We start from the raw sequence: 14364 nt of genomic DNA, 5'->3' as shown, positions 1-14364 counted from the left end.
TTGGTTTTGTAAGATGTAGTCTGGCAATTTAACTATTTTGGCTAAACTTGTGATCCTCTTGCCTGAGCTGCCCACTTCCTTTATTTTTTAATTTTTATTTAATTATTTTTAAATTGTATTGTAAAGGTCTTGTAAGAAGACGGGAGTATTAATAAGTAATGTAAAGAGTACATTTCTTGGGGCTGGGAAGTTGGCTCAGTGGTAGAGCACTTGCCTTGCATGCTTGAGGCCCTGGGTTCGATTCCTCAGCACCCCATAAGCAAAAAGAAAAAAGCTGGAAGTGGGGCTGTGGCTCAAGTGGTAGAGTGCTAGCCTTGAGCTGAAGAGCTGAGCGACAACGCTCAGGCCCAGAGTTCAGGCCCCACTACTGGACCCCCAAAAAAAAAAAAGAGTACATTTCTTTTTAAAAAGTGTTACCCCTTCCCTCATTTTTTCTGAATTTTCCCTTACCAATACTCTACTCCTACCTGGTACACATCATTTCCAACATGATATCTATAGTGTCTAGTGAGTATCATTATTGTATTGGTTCACCATTTTTTGTTTTGGTTGGTTGTGGGGCTTGAACTCTGGGCCTCAGTGCTGTCCCTGAGCTCTTCAGCAAAAGGTGAGTGCCACAGTGCCACTTTGGTTTTCTGGTGGCTAATTGGAGATGAGTCTCAGGAACTTTCCTGCCTGGGCTGGCTTTGAACCTCGATCCTAAGATCTAGGGCTCCTGAGTAGCTAGAATTACAGGTTTGAACCACTGGCACCTGGCTTGGCTCACCTTCTGTCCCAACATTTATGTGATTCACCTTCCCTTCCCAAGACAAAAGGGTGCAGAAATCAAAAGACCAGGTTCCTGTAGTTGTCCACCATGGCATCCCTGTACAGACCCCCCTAAGCCAGGGTCCAGCACAGCCACTTGGCTGGCAAGAAATCCATGGTCACATCATCAAATGTCAGTTGTTTCAAAGAAAAAGACAAAAGCGCACAGTTTGAACATGTGCCCATTGGCAGTTTTCTATACATGGCACAAGAAATTGAGAGAATTAAGTTTACAGTTCTGATACATATGAGCTACACAAGAGATTTTAAGAACACACTTTCAAAATGTTGTAAAATTTCCTGGAGTATAACATAGCTGTTGAGGCTTGGGTATTCCAGCGAAGAAAAAAAAAAAAAAGGCTGGGAAGGTGGCTCAGTGGTAGAGTGCTTGCGTTGCATGCATGAGGCCCTGGGTTCGATTCCTCAGCACCACATAAGCAAAAAGAAAAAAGCCGGAAGTGGCGCTGTGGCTCAAGTGGTAGAGCGCTAGCCTTGAGCTGAAGAGCTGAGGGACAGCGCCCAGGCCCAGAGTTCAGGCCCCACGACCGGACCCCCCTGCAAAAAAAAGGAAAGGGAAAAACAGTATGAGACAATAGAAGACTTATCTTTAAGGGTGAGGGGTGAACAGGCAGAAGTGAAGCTTATCCAGGCTTGGGGAAGTCCACACATGGTGAAGAGGGCAAGCTGGCACAAAGGCAGTTCACCTAACCCTAAAGAGGCAGATGGGAATTAGCCCATTCTATAGGAGGGGTGAGTGGCCTTTGTCCTCTCTTGCTTGCAGATGGACCCTGAAAACCTGGTGGTAAATTGAGTGATATGATTGGTATTGCTAGAACTGCCCCTTGGATGTATTAAACATTTTTAAAAAAAGGTTTACAAAGAGGGTAAAAAAGTTTATCTGTGTAATGCAACTTGGTTTCAATGCTATACTGATATTGGATATGTGTTTCAAAAGACAAAAAGATGTTAAGTCTAGATTCTTGGTACAGTACTGTTGATTGTAATTCTTGCATTAAGGAAAACTGTCATTTGAGTTCAAAAGTTTTCTAAGAGGTAATGCAGAATAAAAAAAATAAAATGTATCTTTTAAAACAAGAAGACAAGAGGCAATGTGTGTTACCTAGCCCCTCAAGATTTTATTTCTTTTATTTGTTTTTGTACGTCATGGGGCTTAAACTCTGGTCATGGGTGTTGTCCCTCAACTCTTCAGCTCAAGGAAAGTGCTCTACCATTTGAGCCACAGTGCCACTTCTGGTGTTCTTGTGGTGAATTGGAGATTAGAGTCTCATGGGCTTTTCCTGTCCAGGCTGGCTTTGAACCGGGATCCTCAGCTTTCAGCCTCCTGAGTAGCTAGGATTACAGACATGAGCCACCGGTGCCTAGCTTTCCCTCAAGATTTTAAGGGGTTCTTCAAAATGCAAATGAAAACTAAAGTGTGAAGTATTAAAGCAGAGGTGAGAAGAAGGCTGTCATTTACAATCTCTTGGAGGACTATGGAAGATCCTATATTGTTAAATTACAAGGTGCAGAAACTATTGAGCCATCTCACACAAAAATGGAAGCTTTGAAAACTAGAACCAACTTCTCACAGAGACTGGGAGTAGAATAGCTGACCATGTGACAATTCGTAATAATTTTTTTCAAAGATTTTATTTGATTACAAATTATATTGCTGTTATTTTGAAGTACAATGTGATGTTCTATGTTTTCATTATGCATTGCTTGCATATCTAACATCTGGAACGCATTTTTCTTTGTGTGATGAGAAGACTGTTGAAGGGTCATGAAAGATATTACATGAAGTGAAATATCCTGGTACAGAAAGACATTGAGCAATCTCACACAAACATGGAAGCTAACAAAAACAGAAGTAATTTCTCACAGAAGTTGAGAGTAGAATAGCTGTTAGCAGAAGCATGAGAGATTGGTCCATTTTGTCAGGACTCTCTGTTCAAGATTTTGCTCTTCTTAATCCTTTGGTCAAATTGACCGAGTCAGTGTGGGCTTGAGCAGTGTAAGGTACACCCCGGGAAGGATCCATGCAGATGACTATTCTCCCCCCCACCCCCGCATCTGTATATGTCTTCTACCAGTACCTGTGTGAACTATATAACTGGCATACCTGGAAGCAGTCATCTCCCCCTTCTCAGAGATCACATATTGGTCTGCCCCTGGTCACTCCTCTCATCTGACTGTGGGAGGGTCCCAGGCTCTGAGATCATAGCCACATCTGAGGTGGCCACACCTTCTCCCACCTGGCCACAGCTTTCCCCCACCTGACCACAACTTCCCTCACCTGACCACACCTTCTCCTCACCCATGCCCTAGATAAGACATGGCCCAGGGGTGATTTGGCCATTTCTAGCCACCTGGAATCCCCAAACTGGCCTTAAACCAGAAGTTCAGAAATAAACTGCTCTTTGCCTGAATAACATGTGGTATTCTCATTGATCACCTACCTAATTAACCTAACATGAAGATTTTTCCAGTGTGGCAAGTGCTTAAACATCACAGAGTGATTATGTGGGCAAATACTTTCACTGAGAGCAGTTCACATGGAAATAACACATCAGATAGAGAAAAAGGTGACAGGAGTCAAAGGGTTGAGTCCTGGTGTCCTGGAATCAAATTGAATATGGAATCTATGCAAAGTTCCATGTTTGGAGTTGTCTGCCTATGTTGTTCCAATTGGTTAACCATGGGGAAAGACAGGTGAGCCTGAAGTCTACTTTCTTTATGTGATTAAATAATTTGCAAGTCATAGAGAACATCTACTGTTTCCTGTGATTTCAACCCAGCCCTGAGGAAAGATCATAGCAAGAATTGAAAGTAAGAGATTTTGAACACTTCCTCAGATTCAATACACTCCTGAGTGATGGTAATGAGAAAAGAATCTAATTGGGTGCTGGATACAGAGCTCCCCCAACTCTTGATTCCTCTACATGATGTCATGGAATCCAGAACCAAGAGCAAGTCTTAGTCTTAAATCCTCTGTAACAAAGTGACTCTGGGAATACTAATGCTCTAGGGGACAGCTTGAGCCAGGGAAAGGTTCAAATCATGAACCTGTGCCTAATGCCTCTACCTTTCTATTCCTGACCAAAAATAGGATAGCTTCTTATAAATAGACTTTCTCTGAAGGACATGAGAGGGTGCTCACTTGTGACAATCCTCTCTCAGCATCTTCTCAGTCAAAGGTCTCTAGGGAACCTTCCTGACCAGTAGGTGACCCCACGTGTGACCATTGTTCTACTTGGCACCTAAGAAGGCTCAGAACTCAGAACATCCCAAACCAATTGCCACTTGATGTCTGTTCCAAGAATTCACTGTTCTTTGGTCATCCCTGATGAGCAGTTAAAACTAATTAACAGAGGCCTTGTGTCCTACTGAACTGATGCTTGGAGGATGGTGACAACTTTCTGGTGATTACTGAGCTGAGTGAAAGAACAGGTAAGGGACAAGGGCAGCTGAGGACAGGCATCTTCCTTCTCAGGTCCTCCTCACCAGCCAGGAGCTCAGTAAGTCTCACCTTCACTAGCTGCCTCAGGACAAGAGAGCAGAAGTTGATCTCCCTTGTAGATACACATTCACTCTCACAGTCCATAACTCGCACAAACTAATGCTACTTTCCCTCCATCACCCCGTGTCCACTCCACTATCCTGATAACCCAGTTCCTTGTCATCACTACACCATTATCTGCCTAACAGGGACTAAGTTATCAGTACTCTCTCAGTCACTATACCCTGAAAACCCATCCCAAACTTCTGGATTACTATGTCTAAGGACATCTACATGAAGAAGAAGATATACAACCTATGTTTCATGGAATTTTATTAATATATTCACCTTTTCCTTGTGTTTGTGCTGATACTTAGCCTTCAATTCATGATGCTTTAGTGTCCTTTAGCTTTTATGCTCAAGCTTGGCACTCTACTCCTTAACCCACATCTCAAATTCTGACATTGTTCTATTCAGTATCACGAGTCCCCTCACCTGTTGGAGGGAGAGTACTTGTGTTCCCTGTTATCTTTTCTCTTCCAAGATGTTTACAAACCCTACATTGGAAAAACTACAATATTTAGAATTTAAAATATTTTAAAAATTAGTTTCATAACTTAATTGAATATTTTAATGAAATTTTGTAACATTTACAAATGTATTCATTACCTTATGGATATAAATGTAACCCCTCTGTACATCATTGTGGCAATTAAATTAAAAAAATAAAACTATTGCTCTCTCTGCCTTTTTCTAGCTCTCTCTCTCTCTTGCTCTTGCTCTTTTCTAGCTCTCTCTGCTCTAGCGCTTTCCTCTCTCTTTCCCAGCCACGTGGAGTGCCAACCTTGCCTGGTCCCATCAGGTCTACTGAATAAACCTACCTCTTACCTGAATACCACGTGAGTGCTGCTGTTCTTACCCCTCTTTCTGCTCTTTTCTAGCTCTTTCCTCTCTCTCTCATCTCTTTCCCAGCCACGTGGAGTGCAAAAAAAATAAAAAAAAGATTTAAAAAAAATAAAACTATTACAGAATGTAAAAAATGAGGAATATAGATTAAGATAGAGCAGTCCCATGGATAAAAGCAGCATTCAGAACCTCAGTATGTACATACCTCTACAGTGGCTTCTCAGATTTCCCATCTCTTAGGACTTTTACAGGAAATAGAATGTCCCAACTACTCACAAATGTGACACGTGGCTCTGATTGACAGTTGAAATAGAAGGCAAGACATGCCTCATTTCATCACTGTGGTGACAGGTCATCATGGAATGTTTCACACTGAATACCTGCCGGCAGACAGTTTATCATGGATAGTTTTATGTGGAAAAAATAAATCCCAGAACCACATGTTATACTAATACATGCTTATAAAAGTTTTTTAAATGGCCAAAAGTGAGCAGCTTTTGAAATGCACTCTCATTGATTTTGAAAATTTCAGTGTGAATTAAGCATAAAGTTGACATGCAAAAAAGTAAAATAAAATACAACCTGTTTACTTGATTTGAAATATCAACCTTACCAATTTCTACTTTGAAATATCAACCTTACCAATTTCTACTTTTCTTGAGTTTCATATAGTTCTAAAATAAAGTTTGCAATTCTTTCAAAGACAGACATATATATATATATATATATATATACTATGTAAATGTATATATATTGCTTTGTAGTAAGAAATAAGATTACATTTCATTCATTTGAAATATTAAATCAGTGCTATGTATAAATGAGTACAATCTCATCCAGTCACTTGAGTCCACCCAGACTCCTCTATCACACCTGTCAATTTATCAGATCTTTTACACAATCATTGACTCTCCTGAGGAAGCTCATCTCAGGAGGAGCCATGGTGGAACAGGACACAAGACCCATATCAGGCCCTTGAAAACAGGCACACAAATGAGGAAACTCATTTATTGTGTAATCAATTCTCAAAGAAGGGATAAATTTAAGTTTAATTTTTTTGGAATTGAAAAACAATGAAGTGAAGTGCTTTGTTAAGAAAAAGACTAGAAAGAAAGGAATTTAGTTGATTCAAAGAGTAAATCACATTTCACCTCACAGTGAATAGTTTCTCTGATACATTAGCACCGTGAGCAAGTATTCCTGGTTCACCAACACAGCTTGTTCCTCCCTTACAACCTGCAGTGTGTCTGAAATCCAGGCAGTAGAAAACTGTTTGTCATTCTAAAGTATTCAAGGTAGTTTGGGGACTTATTAATTGGCCAGGCACCCATGGCTCCCACGTGTACTCCTCTATTCAGGAGGCTGAGATCTGAGGCTCTTCAAAGTCAACCAAGGTAGGGAAGACATTGAGGTTATTATCTCTAACTCATCCCCAAAGAACCTGAAGTGATGTGGCTCAAGTGCTAGAGTTAGTCTTGAGCATAAAAGCTCAGAGTCAGCACCTAGCCCTACATGTAAATTAAAGCATCTAAAGCTGCTGGGCACAGGTGGATCATGCCTGTAAACCTGAGATTTGAGGTTTGAGTTTTGAGGTTAGTCTGGGAACAAAAGTCCAGGATACTCATCTCCAATTAATCACCAAAAAATTCAGAAGTAGAAGTAGAAATGTGGCTCAAGAGGTAGAGCACTGGCCTTAACATGAGCTCAGGGACAGTGTTCATGACCTGACTTCAAGCTCTGTGACTAGGAGACATGGAGCGGGCATGGATAGAGAGAGGAAAAATATTTTAAAATGAAAAATATAATTTTGAAAATAGAAAAAAAACTGAAAGAATTATTTCATAAGATACAAGGAAAAATGAAGAATTTCTTTTAAGGAGAAAAGAACAAAGCGAAAAAGGTCAAAGTAAAACCAAGCTGATCTTACCAAAACTTTACCCCAACCACCACTGCCATCAACAACAAAAACCTTTAGTTTTTCTTTCTGCCAGGGCGGTCATTTGTCTAGAACTGAAAATTCACAGTCTATGTTAAGATGCATCTTCATGCTCTGATCCCTTGGGCTGTGCAGCCTTGGGGAAATGTGTGTTATTGACTTTTCTTATTTCCTTTGTGTTATGTGCCTAGTCATGGTGATGGGGGCGTGACCACAGGCAGTGGTAATCACTCGTGAGTCTCTTTCTCACAGGAGAGGAGGTGCAGAATTCAAGATCTTCACCAGCAGCAATTGATGCTGGTTTCTCATTCTTTCTTTCTTTCTCTCTCTCTCTTCTTTCTCTCTCTGTTGCTTGCAAATAAAGTTGGGTTTTCTCGATTTTAAGAACAGAGTTACATAATGCTTATACTATTACTTCTAGAATTCAGATTTTTTATTTTAATTTTATTGTCAAAGTGATATATAGAGAGGTTACAGTTACATAAGGGAATACATTTACAGGTTATTATAGACTATAGTATTCATAGATTCATAGGTTTATAAAATACACAGATTTACACCACATACATTTCTAAACAAAGGGAATAGGGATTTGTCTACACACTCTAAGTAAAATTAGAATTCAAGCTTAAAAGCTGAAGTCATTTAGCTAGTTTTAAAGTGAGAAGACAAACACTTCTAAGCTATTCTCATTCATCCGAAGTGTTCTAAGGATGTCCTCTCTTTAGAGGACAGCATTTCTAGGCAACCACAGACAGTTTGACCTCAATTATTTCCTTATGATAATGATTGTTCCTGTTTTGTCTTTGAAAGACTTTCACGTTGTTTTCCCTAAGAAAATCAGTTTTAAGTGTATTCAGGCAGTACAATTTGTGACTAGAGCCATCTTCTAATAGGGTTATTAGTGTTCAGAGACTCAGGCTCATTTCTCTTGCATGACCCTGTTCTTCCAAACCCCCTGGGGCTGGGGTTGTTCTGCTGTCTCCAGATGGGTGTGTGAGAAGCTTCGTATGTCAGTGATAGGGCTTCTGGCTCTGAATGGCTTTGACGTCTTTCAAGGCTCTTCTCTGCCTTCCCTGTAACTGTTCTGTTCCCTGGTTCGCAGACAGCAGCACCATCTGTGAAGAGCAGGGACTACTATCCTGCTAACCACTTCCCTCTTGCCCCATTTTCTTTTCGAGATAGAGTCTCTGCTATCATTCTTAGGCTGCTCAGAGGGAAAGGCATTTTCCTCTGATGTTTTATCTCTGTTCCCAAGGCAAGAGCCGCAGTCTTTGCTAGGTATGCTGGGAACACACTAGTATGAACTTTCTGTGCAGCCTCCTCTGGCAGCTCTTCCATACCAGACCCCATATCTTCTAAGCTTCATTCCAGGCTCACTGCAGCACTGTCTCTTGCTAACCCTGCAGACTCTGTTCTCATCCTGGGGCTCTGCAGAGGGCAGGGCTTTTGCTTTACAGCTGTCTCTTCATAGCTCGTCAGGAGGGAGAAGCAGTTGAGGGCAGCCACTGAAGTATGGTGTGAGATACTGGGAATGGAGCTCCTCTGCAGGAAGCAGAGGGGAATGGCAGGGAGGCGGCACTGCGTCTAGCTGCACATTGGCAGAAGAGACTGAAATGGTCATGTTAAACTTGATCTCTTTACAAGAAAAGTGGGAAGGTTTGTGACATTTGGGTATGGTTGAACACAGCAGGTGCACTGATTTAGTTTCACAGGGCTGGCACTATCTTGTTTTAAACCATCTTTTATCAGAAAGTAAGTGGCCATCACTTCATCAAATGTTCTCTGTAGTACCAATGTGTAGGTCTGAAGTTTGTTGGATCCCATGAAACACATTCTGGTGACAATTGTCTGACCTAACTTGTTGGACAGTGGCTCACCTGGACACAGACAGCCTTCCTCAACTCTATCAAACCATTACCTGGTGTGTATCTGGCCTCTGCTGTGGGTTTACAGTTAGCAGCTGTGAAAGGATGCTATGTCCTTTTGCAGTCAGGTGATATGGTACATCATACCTGCCCTGTATAATTGGTATACATAGCTGGATGGAAGTGGTCCCTTTAAATGGGAATTTTCTTGTAATCATAAAAACCAAGCTGGTGCCCAGGCCCCAGAGATCCACCTTGAAACCTGTTTCAGGTTTCAGGGGCATGGAATATGTAGGCACCACACATTTCTGTGAGCAACTGCCCTGGGGCAATCCTCGGGCTTAACCCAAAGTCATTAGTATTGCCATTTTCATCCAGTAGGATGTTGTCAGGCTTTAGGTCAAGGTGGTCCATCCTATTCAGATGAAAGTACTGCACAGGAGTTACTATCTGCTTCAGAAACTTAGATTCATTCTCAAATAGGTGGCATGATGCTCTGATCCACTTTTGCAGGTTTCCCTTGGTGGCCATTTCTATTACCAGGTAGACATGTTTCTCTCCCTGGATCACTTGGAACACTCTAATCATGTGGGGGTGATTCAGAGCCTTAACAATATCCACTTCATTTTCTACCAGCATACGGTAGTCTTCTCGCTCCAGTATTTTTACTGCTACCTCACTGTCTGTGAGGCAGATAGGCCTTCACTTCCCCATAGTTGCCATAGACAATGTACATGCTGTACATGGTATTGACTGGCAAGGATCTCATCTTCCCTGAAGGAGAATGTAGTGTATCCATTGTCATTTGACTCCATTTTCTTTATGGGATGGCAGGGAATCAACCCTAACTAAACTTAGCTCCTTAAATATGATGCATAGTAAATCTTAACTATACTTAGCTAAGTAAATACAGTAGGTAGCAAATCATAATTAAAATTAGCAAAATCAATGTGTTGGGTATCAAATCTTAATGAAACAGCTAAATCAATTCAGTGGTAGTATATCTTAACTGAAATTAGCACAATCTAAACTACAGAATAACAGAAATCCCCAAACCCACACAACACAAAACCTCCCTCCCCAGCTAAAAAAGTATCAACCTAGCTCTGACTTAGTCCAGTAGTCATCAAAGGAGATCTCAGCACTGCACAGAAACTACCTACCTTCTGGAACCACTGCAGAGACCTCACAATGGCATGTGAGATCAGTGAGGAAATGGACCAATCCAGCTGGACCCAGTGACATCAGGGAAGAATGGGCCAATTACAGCCGGGGTCTAGCTCTTAGACCTTGAGGACTGTTGTCAATGACTTCAGGTAGGTCAAGGTGGATGACTATGGCAATGTTTTGGGACAGTGGCCAAGCACCTCTGTCCTTCTTCAGGGCCATGGGATCCTAGGATCTGCTCCTGCACAGACACTAACCCCAGGCTCCCAGTGCAAAGACCTCAGTTTTCTTGTGGGTAGGTCCTAGGACTTGGTCCAACAATGTGTGAATCCATGGTGCACCACAATGAAGTCCTAGGCACCACCAGAGCTTATCAAAGAGACTACCAGAGTGATATCCAGATTAAAAATTAAACCCTGATTCTTTATGTTTGATGCCATACGATTTTATTTTTAAAAAACTCAAAATCTCTGGCACACCACTTGAAGAAATGATTTATTAAAAGTAAAAGGCTGTAAGAATATACAAGATGAAACCACAAAGCAAACAAACTCTCAGAATAAGAGAAACTTCAAACCTATAACTGAGGTACAGGAGGTATTGCTAAGAAAGGATACATTGTAATAAATATGGCCAGGAAGGATTCAACCAGGCATGGGAAAGGGAAAGTCAGGAGGTGAAGCCAGGTGCAGGCTGCATTTCTCTACCTCCTGTGGATTTCCATCATTTACATGTACATTTCTCTCCTTGTATGCAGGATTCCCTGCACTGGGACCACTGGGTCACTGGGTCTTTATTCTCTCCCACTTCACTTGGTGGTGGAAATATCCACTTCCACTAGGAGTTACTGGCAGATAATACCATCTATGAGAAAAATAATTTATCATATGATTCTTGCTTTGCAATCAAGAGGCAGTGGGTTGATATTTTCAAATTAATGAAAGGCAAGGTCTAGGGGAGTGGGTTCCAGTGGTAGATCCTCTGCCTAGTGAGAGGGATCTAGTTTGAAACTAGAGATTCTACATTTGAAACATAGAACTTCTCTTTTAAAAATATGTAACTAGCCAGGGGTCAATGGCTCACGCCTATAATGCTAGCTACTCAGGAGGCTGAGATCTGAAGATCATGATTCAAAGCCAGCCCATGCAAGAAAGTCCATGAGACTCCTATCTTCAATAAACCACCAGAAAACTGGAAGTGACACTGTGGCTCAAGTGGTAGAGCACTAACCTTGAGCTGAAGAGCTCAGGGACAGCGTCCAGGCCCCAGAGTTCAAGCCCCACAACCAACAACAACAACAATATGTAACTAGTTATTGTTTATAGCTGGATTTTTTTTTGGGGGGGGGGTCCGGTCATGGGGCCTGAACTCTGGGACTTGGCGCTGTCTCTCAGCTCTTCAGCTCAAGGCTAGTACTCTACCACTTGAGCCACAGCGCCACTTCCGGCTTCTTTTCTTTTTGCTTATGTGGTGCTGAGGAATGGAATCCAGGGCCTCATGCATGCAAGGCAAGCGCTCTACCACTGAGCCATTTCCCAGCCCCCATAGCTGTTGTTTTATAACAATAAAGCCTTATTTAGATTTACCAGCATGTCCACTTCATTGCTTTTATTTCAATTTTTGTGTGTTTGAGAGGGCTACTAAGATTGAATTTTTTACCTTTTTGCTCTTATTTGGCTTTTTCTTTTGGGAAAGATTCAGGGCGGGGAGAGGGCTTGTCCTGGTACTTGAACTCAGGGCATACATGCCATCCCTAAGTTTTTTTTTTTCCCTCAAGGCCTGTCCTCTATCACTTGAGCCACAGCTCTACTCTGGCTTTTTGTTTTGTTTTGTTTTGGTGGTTAATTGGAGATAATCTTCAAAATTTAGAATCATGAGTAGTTAAGATGACAGGCCCCCAGCTATTGGTACTCAGCTCAGCTCTCATTTTTTGAGGAAAGTTTTTCTCTTTTTATTTTTAATTTTATTTTTTGTCAGGTGTGGTATTGAACTCAGGGCCTGGACACTGTCCCTGAGCCTCTTTGTGGTCAAGCCACTTGGTTTTTGAGTGGTTAATTGGAAATAAGAGTCTCATGGGGACTTTTCTGACCAGCCTGGCCTTGAACTGCAATCCTCAGATATCAGCCTCCTGAGAAAGTAGGATTACATGCATGAGCTACTGGTGTCCAGGTTTTCTTCTTTTGGAAAGGTTGGATGATAGTCTTACTTTTAGCACTTTAACTTTGTTGCTCTTGCTGTCTGCTGTCCTCCTACGTTTCTGATGAGAAATTGGTCATAATCTCATTGAGGATCTCTTGTGTATGATGAGTTGTGTGTATTACTCTGGAGGTTCTCTGTCTTCAACAATTTAATTACAATGTGACAGTGTGGATTTCTGAGTTTATCCTACTTGAAGTCTGGTTATTTTATTTTTTATTTTATTTTTTTTTATTGTGAAAATACTGTACAGAGGGGTTACAATTACATGGGCAAGATAATGAGTACATTTCTTATCAAGCATTGTAGCCTCCTCCTTTGTTTCCCCTTCCCATTCCTTCCCATCCTCCCTCTGCCCCCCCCACCGAATCCTCCTCAACCCCCCCCCGAAAGTTGTAAAGTTTGTTTTTTGACATAATGACTTGTACATCTCATTGTTGCAATGGGTCCACCTGTATCTCTGTTTTAAAGATTTGTTTTTTCCCTTCCCCTCCACAAATTATACCAACATCATATACAGTGAAAGCAGGGGTTATACCATGGGGAACGGTTGAAGTTTGTTGAGTTGCTAAATTCTGGTATATGTAGGTACATGCTTTAAATAAAAATTGGGAAATTCATTATGACTTCAGGGACTTTAATAATGCATATATTTGTGTCTGGTTCATTACTTTTATGTCTATTGTGTTTATTAGTTGTAGACACTGTAGATGTAACAATGAGAAAAAAGAAAAGCTTTATTTTTGAAGGTTAACACTTTAGTGTGATTGGGGGTTAGAGAATGTGTATACATACACATACACATTCCTGCTTCAAACAAGCTCTCTAGAGGGGTTTGAGAACCACTAGCTAAGGTGGAGCCCCTCAGGCTATGGTGGGGAATTTGACTTTTATTCTGAAACAGAAGTTCTTAAAGGTTGGGGGTTAGAAAGTGACTTAATTTGGTTTAAGAAACATAAAAACTGGGTGCCAGTTGCTCATGCCTTTAATTCCAGCTACTCATGCAATTGAGGTTAAAGGATTGTGGTTTGAAGCTGGTCCAAGCAGGAAAGCCCATGAGACTGTTTTGTCAGTCATGGGGCTTACCAAACACCAGGAAGTGGAGCTGGGGTTCAAATGGTAGAGCACCAACTTTGAGTTAAAAAAAAGCTCAAGGATCTGGGTGATGGTGGTGGCTCGTGCCTGTAATCCTAGCTACTAAGAAGGCTGAGATCTGAGGATTGGGATTCAAAGCCAACCAGAGTAGGGTAGTCAGTGAGAGTTTTATCTCCAGTTAATCACCACAAACCCTGAAGTGAAGTTGTGGTTCTAAATAGTAGAACACTAACTAGCTTTGAACAGAAAAGCTTAAGGACAGTGCCTAGGTCCTGAGTTAAAGCCACAATTGACAAGACAAAAAGAAACACAAACAAAAACACAAGGACAGCACCAAGCCCTAGGATCAGCATTACAAAAACAAATCATTTTCAACATTCCAACAAGTGACTAGGAAGTTCAATAATTTTCCCAATGTCTTTCTGCCAGTGAGGAGCAAAGCTAGGATTAGTTGGATGCCAGTGGTGGTGACTGATGTCTGCAATCCTAGGTTACTCAAGAGGCTGAGAGCTGAGAAATAACATTCAATGCCAGCTCTGACAGGAAAGTCTGAGATTTTTTAAATTTCAAATGATCAACTAAAAAGCTGGAAGTAGAGCTGTGGCTCAAGTGGTAGATCACTAGGCATGAGGATGAAACACTCAAGAATAGGCCAGACCCTGAGTTAAAGCCTCAGGAATGGAAACAAACTATGAAACCAGAACCAGACAAGAGTGCCTGTAACTCTGTGGCTGGCCAGGAGAGGATGCTGTAGAGTCATGGATTGGGCCAGGAGGCCCACTGCTGCTCTTCCTCCCCATGGGCTGACCTAGAGTCCTGAGTGGCAAACAACAGGCTACAGCTCAGTGACCAAGCAAGCCCAGCTGGCTTGGTCACCTGCTCAAAATCAA

General features: G+C 41.7%; 1 long non-coding RNA gene across 1 annotated transcript; it reads right to left on the bottom strand.

Moving 5' to 3' along the window:
• Nucleotides 1-4731: 4731 nt before the first annotated feature.
• Nucleotides 4732-10144, bottom strand: LOC138841379 (uncharacterized). Its single transcript, XR_011376409.1, has 3 exons — nucleotides 10117-10144; nucleotides 5418-5592; nucleotides 4732-4801 (listed from the first exon to the last, which is right to left on the bottom strand). It is a non-coding gene; the product is annotated as an uncharacterized lncRNA (long non-coding RNA).
• Nucleotides 10145-14364: the final 4220 nt, after the last annotated feature.

Source organism: Dipodomys merriami, unplaced genomic scaffold (assembly GCF_024711535.1).
Source record: "Dipodomys merriami isolate MVZ:Mamm:240054 unplaced genomic scaffold, mDipMer1.0.p SCAF_319, whole genome shotgun sequence".
Taxonomy (NCBI): Eukaryota; Metazoa; Chordata; class Mammalia; order Rodentia; family Heteromyidae; genus Dipodomys; species Dipodomys merriami.
The sequence above is the reverse complement of the archived record's forward strand: the minus strand, read 5'-3'. Positions and strand labels throughout refer to the sequence as shown.